The sequence below is a fragment of the Diachasma alloeum genome, unplaced genomic scaffold (assembly GCF_001412515.2).
Source record: "Diachasma alloeum isolate Michigan unplaced genomic scaffold, Dall2.0 Dall_scaffold_00366, whole genome shotgun sequence".
NCBI lineage: Eukaryota > Metazoa > Arthropoda > Insecta > Hymenoptera > Braconidae > Diachasma > Diachasma alloeum.
In genome coordinates, this window is record NW_021680505.1 from 1,057,362 (window position 1) to 1,076,262 (window position 18,901).

General features: G+C 33.9%; 1 protein-coding gene and 1 pseudogene across 1 annotated transcript in view; one reads left to right on the plus strand and one right to left on the minus strand.

The window, feature by feature from the left end:
• LOC107041511 (protein numb) overlaps positions 1 to 18,901 on the minus strand; it is an 89,379-nt gene that overhangs the window by 52,915 nt on the left and 17,563 nt on the right. The window lies entirely within an intron of this gene.
• LOC107041512 lies at positions 10,217 to 16,959 on the plus strand (annotated as a pseudogene).

Consider the following 18,901-nt stretch of genomic DNA (forward strand, 5'->3'; position numbering starts at 1 on the left):
AAAAAAAAATTTCTAACAGACGGGCAATTTTTTCCCATGTTAAATGAAATTGCCCGTTGTGCGACGTTGCCGAAGTCTCGCTAAACGCGCCCGGGCAGTATAGAGTGAATTCGGCAACGTTCGGGCCTAAATAACACGGCAGCGATTCCCTGTGGAGGTGACCAAGTCCCAAATTCTCATATGGTGACCAACTAGGGTTAAAAAAAAGAAAATTGAAATATTAAAAAAAAAATTGAAATCGGTGGAGTAGTTTTTGAGATATTGAGGAAAAACGAAATTGAAACAAGTTGTTATTCCTCAGGAACTACTGTACTGATCGGGCTGAAACAGTGCGCCAAAGTTGAGCTCACTAATAGCTACAATGAGCCTTCAATAAAACTTCAGATTTTTATCTACAAATTTCACTACATTCATGTTGAATTTTCTAAAAATTAATCACCGAAAACCCAAGTTGTCGGATACATACATACAGATATGACCCTAAAAACACAAAAAGTAGCATTTACATGCCTTCTATCGATAGGCTCGAACCCCTGCTTGTTATAAAATATAAACAGCGCCTGGAATGATTTGCCTCTGTAAATGGACTCGCGCTGTTGGATCTTGACACAGAAATAAAATTAATGCATTAAATAAAATCAATAAATAAATGCAAAAATGTGACAATAGAGACTCTCCAAATTGGACCATTACCATCGCACTCAACAAGCCTTCATTTATGAATTTTAATTTTTAAAAAAAGTTCATTTCTAAAAAAAGTTCATCAATTCCCCAATACAATTACAATTACTTTAAAATGTTTGTGCATCCATCAACTTTTGATCACAAGCAAAAAGCACTCAACGAATAATTTCATAAACCAAGAGTTCCATTTTCTCCCCAAATTGAATTTAATGTGAAATCGAAAAAAAGAATATTTATTGATTAAATTCTAGGTGAAAGCCTCGATAACATTCACCTTGCGAGCAATTTCTCACTTTCAGAAGGTGAATCGATAGTCCTAAACACACATGGAGACATGCACTCTCCCCTTTGCGCTGCACCAACGGCCAATTGAATTACTGACAGGGACAATCGAATTACGTTTGACACGATGGAGTGGCTCTGGCCTTTGGCATGGTGATAGGAATATGTATCACAGGTTTTAGTATCGGGGTAATTAAGTACGTGAGACCTTGAACCCTGTCTTGGGGTTTTTCTCGGGGAGGAGGCATCGTTTAACCTTTGCTTCCGGTGCTTTATTTATTCGGAATGCATCCATGGAGTTGTTTATAGCTGCATGCGTTGCAGTTATTTCAGTTTTTCTATTTAAAACTTCCCTCATAGAACGATTAATTTATCGTTAACAAGGTTTGCTGACTATTAACAGTCCGTTGGTCGCGCTATGAGGACCGCGGGATACTTTTTCGAATTTTTGCTTCCGAGTGGAAGCATTGTAATCGTTCAAATGGAAGTTTTGGGTTATATCGACTCATTATGATCCAAAAAGTCCGAAAATTCAATTTTTAGACCGTGTCCATACGCATGTGTGTGATAACGTTTTTCTTCAATTGTTCGCTAATGAATGGATGGAATTGAATCTTTTTTTTTTTTAATGTAGGTATCGTTGAGCTCTATCGATCGCCATTAATTAAAATTTAATTCATCGATTATTTTTTCAATTTTTGATTTTTTTCGAAAATCGGTTGTCCCACGATAACTAAAAAAAATGTTCTGAATTGATTGAATGATGACTTGAAAAATTTGTTTGGATGTTCCTTTCACCGAGTTCGAAGATGAAAACTATAGCAATAATCGTAATTTTGATTTAGTGGAGAATTTTCAAAATTTTTGTATTTTTTGAAAATTAGAATTCCGAGTATATCTTTGAATATTATGCTTCAAATGAATTCAATCATAGCTTAAAATGTTTGTTTTAATGCCATTGAGTCGAAGTTAAAAGATGATTACGATAGCTATATTGGTTGATTTGATTTTTATGATGATTGTTGAAAATTTTGAATTTTTCATGAATTTCCCTGAAAACCTCTGAATAAAATTAAAATTTGTCTGAATTTCAAACATGAATTAAGATGTTTGGTCACCTGTTCGTCGGAAATTCACATTTTCATTTTACACAGGCGTTTTTTAGTGTCTGAAAAATGTCTACAAACGGTGTGTGAAATTCAGACATTCGTTTTTGCTGTGTTCCTCACCAATTATCATTCCACACCTTATGTTGATAAAAAAAAATTAAACTTCATCTCGCACCCTTCAGCAATTCGTTTAGTTTTATCTCCATGACATTCTAAACCCCGCGATTTGTCTCGGAATTTGTTTTCGAAGCTCCACGTCTTGCTCGAAATTTATTAACACGCTGGTGTTAGTCGATCGTGCTCGAGGGGTCAGATGGAGAGGAGAGGAAAAAAAATGACGGGGTTCATATCGAGTAGTGCGAGGAGGGTTCCCACGACACCCCAAGTTGAGTCTACCTCTCTCCGCGTATGGGAAAGTAAATTCAGAGGGGGTTGGAATATTTCTGTTGTACAACGGCACGGTCAATGAATCGTATTGGAACCGGTTGGCGCTCCAATTATTCGGTGTATACGATACTCGTCCTTAAATGCCCAATTAAACCGGATTTTTAAACGATGCTTTAATTATCATATTTCTCATTATATAGTAAACGAAAAAAAAAGAATATTCAATTTTTACTGCGACAATTAAACCTGTTCAATTTTTATTCATTTCCGTTTTTTTAATCAAACGTTTGTTAACTATTTCCGTTAATTGAGCAATTACTTCTTATGGTTATTTTAATGTTTAAAAACGTTTGAATAATTCTCTGATATTTTTTAAATGGGAATTCACTTATTCTTGTCATTTCTTCCATAATTTAGTGAATAATTTTTTTGATCGCTTTATTTGTCTTTGCAAATAAGTTTATTGATTATTTGAGAAGAAAATTGTGATATAAACGTTTGCAATTGTTATTTAATTTGTTTTTCATCAAATCTTTGTTTTTATTTTCATGAATTGAGTATCTATTTATTTAAATCATTTCAATCTTCAAAAACATTTGAATGATCTTATGATTTTTATAAATGAATTGAAAGTATAATTATTTTAATAATTTATTCAATAATTTAGTTAATCATTTTTTGAATAATTTTATGCTTTTGCTTCCGAATGGAAGCATTGCAATCGTTCGATTTTCACATTTTCTAATTTTGCTTGGAAATGATGCAGAATGGTCTGAAACGTAAAAATACGAAGTTTGGGGACCATGTCTGTGCGTGACACTGTCCAGTCGGTCGTCATTTTTTCGTAAATTTGATAATTAAACGGGAAAAATCATTCCAAAAAGTTTGAAATTTTTTCAGTCAATTGGTATAATTAGAGACTGACTCCGTGCCAAGCTTCAGCTTGATCCGTCCATTAGTTTTTGCGCAGTATCCATTCGTTTTTTAACCTTTTTTCGCAAATACCTCGGAAAATATCGAACCGATTTCAATAATTTTTTTTGTTTCAAAATATTCGGCACGATGTTCTCTATCTAAATCAATCAAAATATATATACCGGTTCATACAAAGTTTTTGAGATATTTGGATTTTTCTGTTTTTGACTTGAAATCCTTGTTCGCGCTCTAACTTGAGTAAAAATTGAGATATCGACTTGAAATTTGGCATGAAGCTGTCTCTTATCATAGCAAGGACTTGTATGGAAGATGGGCTCAATCGGTCAATTAGTTTCGGAGATATTCAACTTTGTATGTAAACCTAATGTCTTGAATATCTCAATAACGAGTCAACCGATCTCAATGATTTTTTTTTCAAAATGTTCGGCTTGATATCCTCTATCTAAATCAATCAAAATATTTATACCCGTTCATACAAAGTTTTTGAGATATTTAGATTGTTCTGTTTTTGACTTGAAATCCCTGTTCGCGCTCTAACTTGAGTAAAAATCGAAATATCGACTTGAAATTTGGCACGAAGCTCCCGTTTAACATTGCAACAGTTCGTATTGAAGATGGACTCAAGCGGATTATTTAGTTCGAAGAAATTCAACTTTGTATGTGAACTTCATTTCTTCAATATCTCAATAACGAGTATCCCAATCTCACAATCGTACTATTTCCTTTTATTTAAGTTCAACTAGATTAGAGCTTACTTCATTCATGCTTATTCTAAAATATTATGGATAAAATTTTCTTTTTCTCCCATCAGTTCCCCTCCGATTCAATTTCAATTGCTTCTGTCAATTCCACTTCTCCATAGTATTCCAGTTGTCCAGGTCCATATATATGCCATACGTAATTCTTTTGACGTGGATACGTCTATGGTTTCTTTTGGGGGGTCACTCGGAGAAAAAAATGGTTATGCAGCCGCGCCATCTATCGGCGATGCTTAAAAGCGTAAATTGAGTTTTCCTTAGTCAGTGGAATTGAGTTTCTTGGTTACAGCGAAAACTGAGATTTTCCGGGAAGACGAGAGCTAAATCTCCAAGGCAAATTTTTCAATAAACGACTATCGATGGTTTAAAGCTAAAGATTCCTCTCGTAGAGTGCACCGTTCCTCCTCTTTCCTCCCCTCCTTTCTCGTTTTAGAATTCTGGTTCTGCACTCTGCTACTCTGCGACTCCGTTTTCTTTTCTTCAGCTGCTCGAGGCGAAATGCCCCAGGCGGATTGGGTGCACTAAATTTATAGAAGGTTACTGTGCAAAAACTCATCATTGGCTGAAGAGTCAATGGTGGGAAGTTAGAAATCTGATTGGCCGATGAGTCGATGGTGGGGAGAGACCTTCTGATTGGCCAATGAGTCGATGGTGGGGTTAAAATGATCCAAAGCCAAAGACAGTGACATTTCTCAGATAAGGAGCGAATGAATAGAAAGCATTCTAAATCAACTAAGTCTTTTCAGAGCAATTTCTCATAGTATAAAGTGATTAGAAAATTCGAAATTTTTTAAATTCTTGAGTATTTCCATGGAATTCGTCAATTAAGCAGGTTCTAATTATGAATCACGAATTTTTCAATTTTGAAATTCTTTATGAAATTATTGAGACGTATAGAATTGAATATAACATTAAATTCTTGTGACGAATTACGTTAAAAACGATACTGCCAATGAGGATTTCGGTCCACGTTAAATCTGACGGCTGTATCAAGGATACAGCCGTTTAGGATTTTTTCTCTGATGGTTCGATATATCTTCCTGATCTCCAATTTTCATTCCTCGTTTCCCTTTTCAGCACCACATCGCGGATATACATTAACTGTGAATTCAATCATATATGTATATGGATTTAGAGAATTTTAATTTTTGCTTCCGAATGGAAGCTTTGCAATCATTCGATTTTCGGATTTTCTAATTTTCATTGGAAATGTTGTAGAATGGTATGAAACGTAAAAATACGAAGTTTGACGACCATGTCTGTATGTTGGTCCCTCCACCGCCATTTGCCCGGTGGTCAACTTTTAGAAAATTGAGTAATAAATTGACTGAAACAATTTTTAAAAATGTGAAATTTTGTCAGATTATAGGTCTTAATCAGGACCAACTCTGTGCACAAGGTCAGCTCGATCGGTTCAATAGTTCTTGAGAAAAAGCGAATATCTCCAAAAATAGTGAATCGATTTTAATTTTTTTTCAAAATACTCGTCTCAATACCTCCTATCTAAATCGATCGAAACCTGTATCCCGTCCCTGCAAAGTTTTAGAGATATTTGCACGTTTCTGTTTTTTCGAAAAAATCTTTTTTCGCACTCTAGCCTTCGCAAAAATTGAGATATCAACTTGAAAATTTAACACGACCTTCCTCTTATGATAGCAACGGTTCGCATTTTGGATAGGCTCGATCGCATCAGTAGTTTTGGAGATATTCACCTTTTTCTGAAAATCTATTATATGCAATATCTTCAAAACTATGCAACCGATTTCACTTTTTTTTTCAAAATACTCGTCTCAATGCCCCCTATCTACATCAATCGAAACCTATATACCCGTCCACGTGAAGTTTTCGCGATATTTCCACTTTTCTGTTTTTTCGAGAAAATCGTTGTCCGCTCTCTAGCCTTCGCAAAAATTGAGATATCAACTTGAAAATTTGACACTACCTTCCTCTTATGATAACAACGGTTCGCATTTTGGATTTTAATAGAATAATGAAAATGATTCTTCCAAAAAGAAATTGAAGATTTTAGGAGATAAAAACAAGAGAATGTCCCTCTTTCAATAAATAATTCTCGTGATAAATTCTAACATTAAATAATCTTGGTGTGCAATTTTCAAATGGAAAATCTACTTTTGTAAATCCATTATTGGTTTCCAATCTAATGATTAAAAAAAAGCAATTTTTCTATGACACATTATCTTGTATAATTTTCAATTGATCGATTCTTCGTGATGCACTTATCTTATTTTTCAATATAATGGCTATGGATCCATTCGGAAGCTTACTACCAATGGCATTGGTAGAAATGAAAAATAAAAAAAACAAATAACGCATGTAGTAATGGTCAAATATTTTCTGCCGAATAGGCTCGGTCAACTGCTTGTTTTGCAAATGAGTTCATTGTTTATTTATGAAGAAAATTGTGATATAAACGGTTTCAATTATTATTCAATTTGGTTTTTCATCAAATTTTGGTTTTCATTTCCATGAATTGAGTAATTAACTTCCCGACCCTACGGGAGTTATTGTAATTATTTAATATAATCATTACAATCTTTACAAATATTTGAATGATTCTACGATTTTTATGAACAATTTGAAAGGATAATTATTTTAATAATGTATTGAATAATTTAGTTCATCATTTGTAGAATAATTTAATCGTTCTACGATTTTTATAAACAAAATGAACATTCAATTATAAACAAAAAAAATTAACAATAAAAAAAAGAAATTGTGATATTTTGAGTGACTTTTTGTGTTACTTGAGGAAAGAATCTCAAATTTAGTCGAATTAATTCATGTTGAATTAAGTTGATTCTCCGCGAACCAAAAATATTACAGCACAAGTTACATAATCGAACGTCATCACAAAGGCAAATACAAGTCCCCTTCACTATCGATTACGAGAAATGCCAGAATTACCTCATAACCATGAAGGCTATTCACCGTTCTTATCAATTAATCATATAAATCTGCACAATTTCGGATTCACATTGAACTAATATTTATCGAGACGGAGGTAAAGATGTTCAGTGATCGAACTCCTGAGTAAACTGACCTGAGTAAAATGGCCCTGGACTAGTCCAATACATTATACAGATCTGAGAAAAAATGTTATACTTTTGAATGTCATTGTAGTCCTTCATTATTCACATTCATTTCCAAACAATTTCATTTTTTATATATTTTTACGTGAATAATTAGTTGATAGATTAATTATATGTTCAGACGGTTTCCAAAGATGTCTAACCATTTAGAAAATGTTTTCTTCGTTAAATTATTTTCAACATTTGTAGTCATTCATTGGAAAATTATTTTAAGGAAAATCAATTGAATTCGATTATTCCATACACGGAGAGAAAAATTCAGTAAAAATTACGTGGAAGTTGCGTAATCTGAGAGTCAAAATCATGTTTCGTCAATTTCTATGGAACATTCACGACAAAAATTATGGAACGCTCCGTACTGTTTACTGAACGTCCCGCAATTTTTATCGCAGATTACGGAACTTCCACGTAATTTTTGTAATCTTTTGTAGTCTTCCACGTAATTTTTCTCTTCGTGTACAACTTATTCTGCTAAGATTATCTTTTACAAAAATTCCTCGGTCTAAATTTTTTAATTTTTCTGCTTAATCTTTTTTTAATGAGACGAGAAATAAAGGAGAGTGGAAAAAAGAATATTTATATCGAAGAGTTGTGCAGAGAGATGAAATTCTATTAATTTTTGGTATAAAATAGTTTTTATTGAAGAAAAATGCGCAGAAAAATGCGCAGAAAAACCCCCTGCCGTTCCGAACAGTGAACTCGGCAGGTAAAAACCAGGATGTGTTACACGTGCGTGCGAAAAAATGAATCGTTACGCACTAATAACACAATACGCTATTTACGCACTCGTATCGAAATAAACTATTTTCACAGGTGGGAATTTCATCAACCAATTCCACCGTATTTACGCCACATTTTCGAAAAATAAATCACCCAAAACCGGAATTGTCACACACATACCTTCAGACATATTGTAGAAAAATTTTTCTTCACGTTTCATAACATTCTACATCTTTTCGGCGCAAAATTACAAAATGTAAAAATCCCACAGATACAAGGCTTCCATTCACGGAGAGAAATATTCAGTAAAAATTACGGAATAATTCACGTAATCCGCAATGGGAAATAGTTTTCCGGAAATTCTTATAGGAATGACAGAGAAGAAATCTAAAACGTTCAGTGAATTGTCAGGTTCATCACCGAATAAAGTACGAAATTGTCACGTAATTTTTCCCGAAGAAGCAAAATCTTACAGAAATTTGCCAACTTATTATGCCTCCAAAATCAAAAATTTTTGAATGTTCAACAATTTTTATGAAGTTGGTGAGTTATTTCTACGTTCCGTTCCATAAAATTTCTCAGTGGTTTTTGGGGAAAAATTACGGAACGACTTGTTGTTCCCACAGCGGTAAGTCATCAGACGGGTGGTTAATTTTTACGGAAAAAATTGTAGAATTTACGCGGCGACACGGACGAAAAAATTTAATAGAAAAACCTATCGAATTCGTTAGAAAATTCTATTGAATTTCTATTGAACTGTTCTATTAGTTTTTGGCCGATTCTATTGAAATGTTCAATAGAAAATATTCAGTAGAAAAAGTCAATAGAAATGTTCAATTTTTCTATATAACTTATTCTATTGAGATATTTTCTATAGAATTTCCTCGGCTCAAATTTTCTAAGTTTTTTCGTTTGATTTTCTTGAGGAGAAGAAAATAAAAATAGAATGAAAAAAACTTAGAAAATTTGAGTCGAGCAAATTCTATAGAAAATATATGAAAAGGATAAGTTCCTATTTACTAAAGATGAAAGAAACGTGAAGTTGTTTTATATCGAAATATCTCGAAACTGCCTGACCGTTAATCCTTAATTCTGATTCGTCAATATGTGACACGAAGTTATTCACAGAAAAAAACACGCGGCATTTTCAAATTCTTCAGTGACATAATTCCAAATTCTGCAGTGGTAAATTTTTTTTTCACGTCACATATATATATATATATATATAATATATATATATTTCACATGTATATATATCATCGGTGAAATTAATAAATTCTGTCCTTTTATGGAAACCGATTATTCAAAAAAATTGAAGATTATTAAAAAAAAAAAATTCTTTATAGATTCTTTTACTCTACTTCGCTATTCACTTCAATCATTAGTCGAACTCTCTTTGATTCATTATCAATATTTATAAGGTATTCATGAGAAAATGAAATTCAATGAATTTCTTCATTTCAACAAATGAATAGACAAGCGCACGCGAGAGCGCGCGCATAGATCTTGTATATAGAAAAATCGAATTCTGTTGACTTTTTCTATTAAATGTTTTCTACTGAACATGTCAATAGAATCAGCCAAAAACTAATAGAAAGTTTGATATAAATTTATCAGAATTTTCTAACGAATTCGATAGGTTTTCTATTAAATTTTTTCGTACGTGGATTCACACAATTTCAGTTCCAACTCACACTTTTTATTGAATTTTACTTCGCTCGCAGATTACGTTTCGAAACGTAATTTTTACGTTTTTTTCTGGTAATTTTTATTGAATTTTTCTCTCGGTGTTCGCAAGCAAAACACGCACAGAAAAGCAGCGGATTTTGTCAATAAAATCGGCGCAAAACTAGGAGTGTTCAATAAAGGTCTTACAGAAACGCGATTGAATGTTCCTGCGAATGTGCCAGGTTTTCCCCTGAGATTTTTCCATACGTGCACACACCTTTGTTCCCCTTTATCACTTTACTGCAAAATATCTCCAATATTAATTGAATCACAATTAAATTCTTTATTCGATGAACGTGAAACAATCGCTGGAATATTCCATCTCGTATTAATTTTTGCCAGTGAAAGTCATGCAGAAAACGTGTCAAATAATCAAACAAAAATTAATTATCTTTCTCTACTATTTAACCGTGCATTTTTCAGCGAGTTTAATTGACACAAGTGGTGGGATATTCAGTGAGCATTACTGATGCCAATCTTCAACCGAAATGGGGTGATATCAATGTACTATATAAGCAGGAGTGTGAATGTCGTCAATGTTAGACTTGACACGTCGAAAAGCAGTCCACAGCAACAATGAAAATCGCTGTTATTGTGTGTGCCGTTCTCCTCGTTTCGGTAAGTACTGAATTCGAAATTTACGTTGCAAATTATTGAATCGACAATGAGTGGAAGAATTCATTTGTGGAGTAATAATTTGTGAGGGAAATTCTATTAGGATTGCCAATTTTGTTGAAAAAATCCACAGCTTTTCAGCGATTTTTTTTAAATAGAAATGTTCAACTGAAAATATTTTATAGAAAAAAGTCACTAGCTTCTGATCTTTTTATGCAAGTTATTCTGTTGAGATTTTTTTTTTCAAAAACCTTCGGTTCGAATTTTTCAATGAAAGAAGAAAAAAGACAGTTCAAAGAACTCGTAGAATTGATGCCGAGAAATTCCGACAGAAAATGTTTTATGCATTGAGAACAATTTTCTAGAAAAATTCATGTGCTAGCACCATAAATGAGTATGAACTTGCACACTTTGAAAAATTATTGGGGGCCCTAGCGAGGGTCTACTCACTCCCTGATTGAGTGATACCATGACTTCGAAATGAAGTCGACCTCACGATATTTCGGGGTTGATTTCAGTGAATTCGAGTTTGACTTCGGTGATTTCGGGAAAAAATGAAATCAATGACTTCAAGTGGCTCGTGACATGACTTCATGACTGCAATTGACTTCGAATGATTTCGTAGATTCGAAATGAATGATTTCAGAGGCAATGTAGAGGCAATTCAAATCACGATTAATAAAGCTCAAGGAACGAGAGGGAACGGGGCAGAACGGGGCGGTTTAAGTTTTCGAAGGCTGCTTATTTTACAATAGGATTCAGTGCAACTTGTTCTTATTTCAAAGCATGGAACAAGAACTGGAGAATCTCGAATTTTTACACATAAAAAACGATTAAAAATTAATTTCCAACCTTGATATTTGAAGAGTGATACATAAAGTATTTTACTCACATATCAGTGGAGGGGAAATTGTCTTTCTGTATTGTTTTATATCGATGTAGCCGTGAACAGTCATTGGCTCGGATTTCAAACAATTCAAACTCTCATCCAAAATGTACCAATGTCATAGAACTTACTAAGGAGTACGATATTCTCTTGAATTCAGTGTAAGAATCCTGCTTACTGACAAAAGTAAAAATATTTACTACATACGTCAACGCAGTACGTTAGCCACAGTACGGTACGCCTGTTAATTTAATTGATTTCAAATGACTTCGATGTGATTTCATGACTTCGGTGCGACTTCAAGACCTCGGCATTATTAGACGACGTTTTTTGAAGGGAATTTTGGTGATTATAAAAGAAGTTTTGTGACTTTGTGTCCCAGAATCACTTGTTGTCGAGATAAATGCACATAAAAAAATTGAATTGAAAAATCTGGCGCATTCGGTGCGCAATTCTGTTGGAATTGCCAATTTTATTGAAAAAGTCGGCAGTTTTTCAATTTTTTGTATAATAGAAATGTACAACTGAAAATATTTTATAGAACAAAATCACTAGCTTTCGATCTTTTTATGTTAATTATTCTATTGAGAATGTTTCAATAGAAATCCTTCGGCTCGAATTTTTCAATGAGAGAAGAAAAAAAGGCAGTTCAAAAAACGCATATAATTGATGCCGAAAAATTCTTACGGAAAATATTTTATAAAAGCTATTACTTCGGTGATGAGTGGTCTAAGAGAAAACATCGAAAGACGCTCTTTGTAGGGAATTTTGATGGTTATGAAAAAAATCCTGATATTTTGATAGTCAAATAAGCGACTATTGTTTAAAAAAATCATTGAAGAATGAATTGGATTTATCATTTTCTTACCCCCATCTCAGTTAGATGTCATATAAAAAATTATCAATGATGAATTATTATTTTTTGGGAATTTTAAAGTTATTTTTTATTTATTTTACTTTAAATTCTTTCAAGAGTCAACTGTACAAACCGGGAGGTTTTGTGCTGAATAATAAAAAAAACAGAAAAAAAAGAAAAATTCGGAAAAAAAATTCTCTAATAATGTGAAATTAACTGTTCTTCCTCAATTAAATCACAAAATAATTATGATTCCAGGGGGCGCAAGCTTCTTTCATTGGCGAATCAGTGACGTCGATCCAACAGAGGATCGAAGCTGGAATCGATGCTGCTATCAAACAAGTTGAGGAGTTGGTGCAAAATGCCCAGAAGAAGGCCAAGGAAGTTGGTGAGGAACTGAAGGTGAAGGCTGAGGCGATTGCTCAGCAGACCTACGAACGAATTCGTGAGCAATTGACGAAGGTAATTCATCTTTGTTCACTCGAGAATTATCCAATCAGGGGAAATCCCAGAGAAATGATGCATCTGAATCAAATAAATAGTACATTTTCGGACTGTTACGATGGTGTTTTTTACTCGTGTGGAGTTGGTGGCTAACCCCCCGAGGGAAAAAACCCCATCGCAACAGTCCGGACAATATTCTTCCGTAATGATTTTTAAGTTTTCAAGTTTGGGGAGCATGCAATACCAATAGACCTGTTTATCCTGAGATTTTCTAGATTTTCGGACACATTTTTCCCATGTTGATTTCCGTGTGACAGATTTTTGTAAAAAAAACTGTGCGAAGGAAAAGTTTTGTTTAATTCTTACTGAACAGTAGAAATTTTTGAAAAATACAAAGAAATAAAAAAAAAATGCCAAGTCACAAATGTAAAATGAATGGCCATAGGGTACAAGCGGATATCATTGAAGAAAAAAATTCTAAATCGAATAAGGATTGGAAAAAAATTCTCTATGAGATAAAAAATCAGTAGAAGCAGAACCAATGTCCTTGGCGCGGATCAGTTAAAAACTCCAAAATTAAGGGCCACAAGGGTCAAAATAAATGTCACAAGGGTCTGAAAGGGTTCAATGAGTCAGATTAAAAGTCATGGGTGAAATTAAGGGTCACAAGGGTCAGATTAAGGGTCACGAGGGTTATAATGAGGATATTAAGGATCCAAATAAGGATCACAAGGGTCAGATTAAGGGTCCAAATAAGGGCCATGGGGGTCAAAAACCAAGGATTAGAAACTAAGGGCCACCAGGGTCAAAGTAACGATCACGAGGGTTATAATGAGGGTCAGATTGAGGATCCGAATAAGGGTCACAAGGCTCAGATTAAAGATCACAAAGGTCAGATTAAGGGTCCAAATAACGATCACGGGGGTTAGAAACTAAGGGTCTCAAGGGTCAAAATAAGGGTCTCGAATATCTCTCTATATTATAAAAATTCAAATTTACTTCTGGTGATGGAAATTTGGTACGTGACATTAATTAAGGGTCACGAGGGTCAATATAAGGATCATGGAGATCATCTGGCGAACGGAGCGAGTAGCGGCCTAGCCCCCTAGTAATTAATAAATTCTCTATTTTAAACTTGTCATTTCCAACTAATAAGATTTCTATTTGAATCAATAAAACATTTGTCGAAGTTTAAAAAACCATTTATTTGGTGTGAATAAAAACACGAATAAACCTCAAGTTTGAAAAAAACTTTATTGCGAGCCATTTGAATAAACCCATTTATTTTATTCAAATAAAGTTGATTTGATTCAAATAAACCAATTTTCTAGCTGCAGGAAAATTAATACACAATTATTGGAAGTAGTTTTGGGACATATTTCGGTCAACAGCAGTCAAAATGATCACAAGAATTTACTCAACAAATTCTCAACTACTTCCAACAATTGAAAGTGAACGGTCAAGAACTTCGCGTTAATCTTGGTAAACAATTAATTATCGAAATAGATCGACGAGAGGATCGTCAACATCACCACTACTGTTGCCGGAGTCGACGTAGATGAGTGCATTCAATTCGGCGAGACACTGGAACCCATCGTCCTGGCAGCCATCTCCAACATGAGCTCATGCATTGTCGATAAAATCGAATTAGGAAGTGGATATGTCGAGAGCATCATCGTTGTTTCTAACGAAACCCTCGAAAACCTCAAGAATCTCAGAGAAGAAGCTAGGAACTGTTCCGACGGTGTCGAGGGGATCGGGGGTGCAGCTAAGGCTATCCTCTGCGCCAATGTTGTAAGTATTTTAATCAAGTGGAAAATGTAATGATTCGATGATTTGATGATTACACGGGCATTGGAAAAATGATTTTGATTCAACCTCCGTCAGATTTTTCAGATGAAAACGAATATTGAATTTATGAAGGAAGCTTTTTTCGTAGATTTTTTTTTTCTTTCATTTTGTTTTTCAATGAAAAATGTTGAACGGTAAATTTTTTATTTGATTTTTCTATACAACTCATTCTGTTAAAGTGTTTGTTATAAGAGTTATTACACATGAATTATTTGACATGAGTGTTTCAATTTTTTTCACTCTACTTTTTTCTTTTCTCAATGAAAAAGCAAACAAAACAGAAAAAAAATAGTGACTTATTTTAAGATTTCAAAGGTTTTGAAATAAATTTTTTTTAAATATTAACGTCAAGCTTAAAATTCTTAAAGGGAGACTACTGTGAGTTTTAAAAGTCGCAGGTCATTGAAATGAGATTTCTCATACATTGAAGATCAATTAGATATGTTTAAAACCGAATAATTAGTACAAAAAAAATTATTCTTAAAAGATTTTAAATATATTCTCGATTCTTTCAGAAACATTTCTCGGGCTATTTTACGTGAATGGTGCAATTCTTAATTAAAGAACAAACGCAATTAGTTATGCAGGAGTTGAATTTCAAAAAATTAATTCGTAATTGTTACTGCACACATTTTTTCATAAATTTTGAAAAGAAACTCTGTACTTCAAAAATTGAAGGCCCTGGACTATTTTTAATATTTGCAATCTTTTAGACATTTGCGTATTTCTTCTATGTAAATATGGTCAATTGCATTCGCAAATTTCTTAGTTGTAAAAGGAGGAGAATAAGTCGAGTTTCTTAGACGTTGTAACAATGTATTTCATTGCATATGTGATCAAAGTCTTGATACTCCGCACCACAAGAGCTGCTGGGGTCGTTAATGATACCAATTCTGTGTAAAAAGACTCCGAGATGATAATGGTTTGCTCTGATGCGATTTACGCTGATAATAGCTCCTCTACATTGTTTACATTTTTTGTACCAGGGTTTTGGAGCCTTTTTAAAATACAGTTCAAAATCACGTATAAAAAAATTTAATATAAAACTTTAGAGAATTCTCTAGAAAATTCTGCTAGAATTTGTTTAGAATTTTTTAGATTTTTTTCAGAATTTTTTTGTTTGTGCTGATTCTATGAGATATATGATAGGAAAAAGTCAATAGATTTCGATTTTTCTACATGAATATTCTCTTGAAATTTTTTCTATGAGAATACGCGAGCATGAAGTTTTTTTCACTCGGATCTTGTAATGCAAAGCAAAACAAAATATAGTGGAAAAAACTTCGAAAATCCGTGCTCAATAATTGTAATAGAAAAAATCTCGCGAGAAAAATCCAAACGAAAAAATCGCAATCGATTGACTTTTTCTTATCAAATATCTAATCGAATCTGCGCAAAAAACAAATAGAATTTTCACGAGAATTCCCCAGAATGTTAAGGATGTTCTACACCCTTTCTGCCAAAATTCATGTTTTTTAAATTTTTCTGGCAAACTTATGATGGAATTGACGTGAAAAAATATAACGTTTTTGCGTTTTGTCATTATTTAATGACTGACGAAATTTTAAGGTGGTGCGAACATTTTCCTGCGTTTTCTCTAAACTTTTAAAAAGAATCACAAAACTGTAGAAAAAACGCATGAAAATTATCGCACCACTACGCAACTTCGTGAGCCATTAAAGAATGACAAACCACAAAATCGTTATATTTTTTCACGTCACTCCCATCGATAATTTGCCAGAAAAATGAAAACAACGTCAATTTTGGCTAAAAGGGTGTCGAACATCCTTAATAGAATCCGCATAGAATTTCTAGAGGATTCCAGTAGAATTTTCTCGCGAATTCCTCAAGGTTTTTCTGTTGAATTTTTTCTAACATGATATTTGGCACCTTCTTTCTTTCATTCGTCGTGCTAGTGATTTCGTCGAAATTAAAATAGTTTTTAAAATCTGAATATGGAATGGGAAATTGGTCAGACATACCATCCATCCGTCCATTAGCCGCTAAGCTGTCCTCGAGTAGTTCTCTAAAAACCAATCTCATGCCTTGAATTATATTTCTTTTCCAGGCAGCAGCTAAAGCAACATGGGCCACAGCCAAGGGTGTCCCATCAGTAACAACGACAGTCACTAAACTCTCATATCTCTTGAGTACGCTCCACATAACTCTCCCCCACTGTACCGCCCAGCGTGGATTTATTTCTCTGGTACGTGAGTCTGACCGAGTTATAGCCGAGGTGCGAAGCTGCGTAGACCGTAAAATAGCCGAGCACCAACAGTCTCTCTCTTCATCAACATCTCCACAACCAGAGCAAACCCAGCAAGGCCAGAACGAGGTCTAGGGCGAATTTCATCTAATCATCATTTGTCGTTGACTCGTAATCGTTTCCGGATGTTTCTGGGTAATGTTTACTGTAGCGTCCACGAACCCATTAAATGAGGGTATCGAGGCTGGGTCGCCAATTGTGAATTTATAACTCTTTGGTAGATCTCATATATTGACCAACCATGTTACTCAGAGAAGAACGAACAAGTTCTTAAACAAGTCTTGTTTGGACCACCAAAATCGATAGTCAAAATTAAAAAAAAAACTATTATTAGATTCGAATTTGAAGGTTTCAAACATGAATAATTGCTCTGTTTTCAACAACAACGAAATATTTGGCTGAAGAGGGGGTAAATTTTTCGGGATAAAAATATCTTTTATAGAGGAACGTTTATCAATAAATATTTTGTCCCTAAGTTACAAGATTGTCATGTCATTATTATCATTTTATTTAAGAATCCATTTTTTGTCTGTAATTATTGAATAGCCGAATCGACAAATTACTATTGCCGGGAGCAAAATAATTATGGGAGCATCGAATAACGAAAAAGTGGGGCTGGAAATTACATTTTTTGCTTGCATAGAGAATAAGTTTTTTTTGAAAAGATTAAATCTATTTTTGCAATAAAAATGGTAAATCTCGGCGCACGGTTTGCACGTTTGGCCCAAAAAATCCTTCTTTGATAATTTTAACGAACGATTTTTTTTGGCACAAGTAAGACTTGTTTGAAAACTACTGTTTTCTCTCAGTGTATCGAAGGGATAAAACCGTTCACGTCGGTTTTAACTATTCAGCTTTCAATGAATATCTTGAAATCTGAGGGAGATAGCAAAATTTGTCACATGACCTTTTTTGTAGCCCTCAATTCGCTCTACAAAAAAGGTAATTACGAAAATTTTGTTATCTCTCTCAGATTCGGAAATATTTTGCGAAAATTTAAATGAGGGCTAAATCGAGTTGGACCGTTGGACCCTTCGCTACTGAATTAATTTTTAAATTAAATTAAATGCAGTTTTTTCTGTAAATTTACGAGCATGGTATGGCATCAAAATTTCAGCCCAAAAGATCTGATAATTTAAAATGACACAAGCAACTCATGGATAGCTAAACGAAAATAATTATGAAGAAATAACACAAAAAAGCTAGAATATTATGAAATATTGCCTAGAAATTTTCTAATAATTGATTGAAAATCAGACGTTTTTGGAACCTTTTATTTCGGTCATGACGTCACAAAGTGTCATTAGTAATGCTGGGTAGCACCCGTTGGTCTAATCTGAGGAGAGAGGGGAATTGCCGTCATCCATTGGATAAAGCGCGCGTCAAGATTGGGTTAGGTTGGATATAGCCATTCTGTGATTGGCCCAGCGTTCGACCCACCTTGTGACGTCGTTGGCGATTTCAAAGCACTTGAAATCTTCACCTTTCGACAGTCAATGATTAATTAACGAGCAATATTTCTAATGTTTATAAATGAAAAACATTCTTAATTTTTAATTTGAAAAAATCATGCAAGTTTCCTATTGTGGACGCTGTACTCTACATTACCCATGTTTCTCTGTATATGACCACTTCATCATTTACGTAATAAATGATTGTACACACCTAGAAGGGGACTTGACCTCGAATTCATTCTGCTATTTATCCCTTGATTATCAGATTTTTTCGCTCCCAGATGAATCACATTGGGAGTGCGTTAGTCATCGGTGAGTAATTTAATTGTGATTTTGTTTCTGATTATTGAGGAGGTGATCGTGTGGGAGTTATTACGTCTGCTTTGCGAGGATTTGAAATGGAAGCGAATGGCACTCATTTGATAATCATGATTTTCGGACATTCTGAATGTAATCGATAGGCTAAAGCTGATCCTGTATCAATTTTAGTAGCGAAGCGCTAAAACGATTCAAGGTAAGGGTGAACAGGCTGGACGGTTAAGAGAAACTCGAATTTCGAAAAAAAACTGCCCAATTTTTTCCATAGAATCGATGGAAAATTAATAGAATCTTTAATACAAGCTCAAGAGAAAACTATTTAATTTTTCAAGCGAATTCTATAGATTCTTCGATAAAATGATTTCAAGCGTGTTATAATGATCAAAAAAGGAAAATTCTTAATCATCTCTAATTCATTTGCAAAGAGTCAACTTTCTATTTTTTTTTCAAATTTTAGAAAGGATTTTACGAAAGATTGATTTTTCAGTACAAATTTT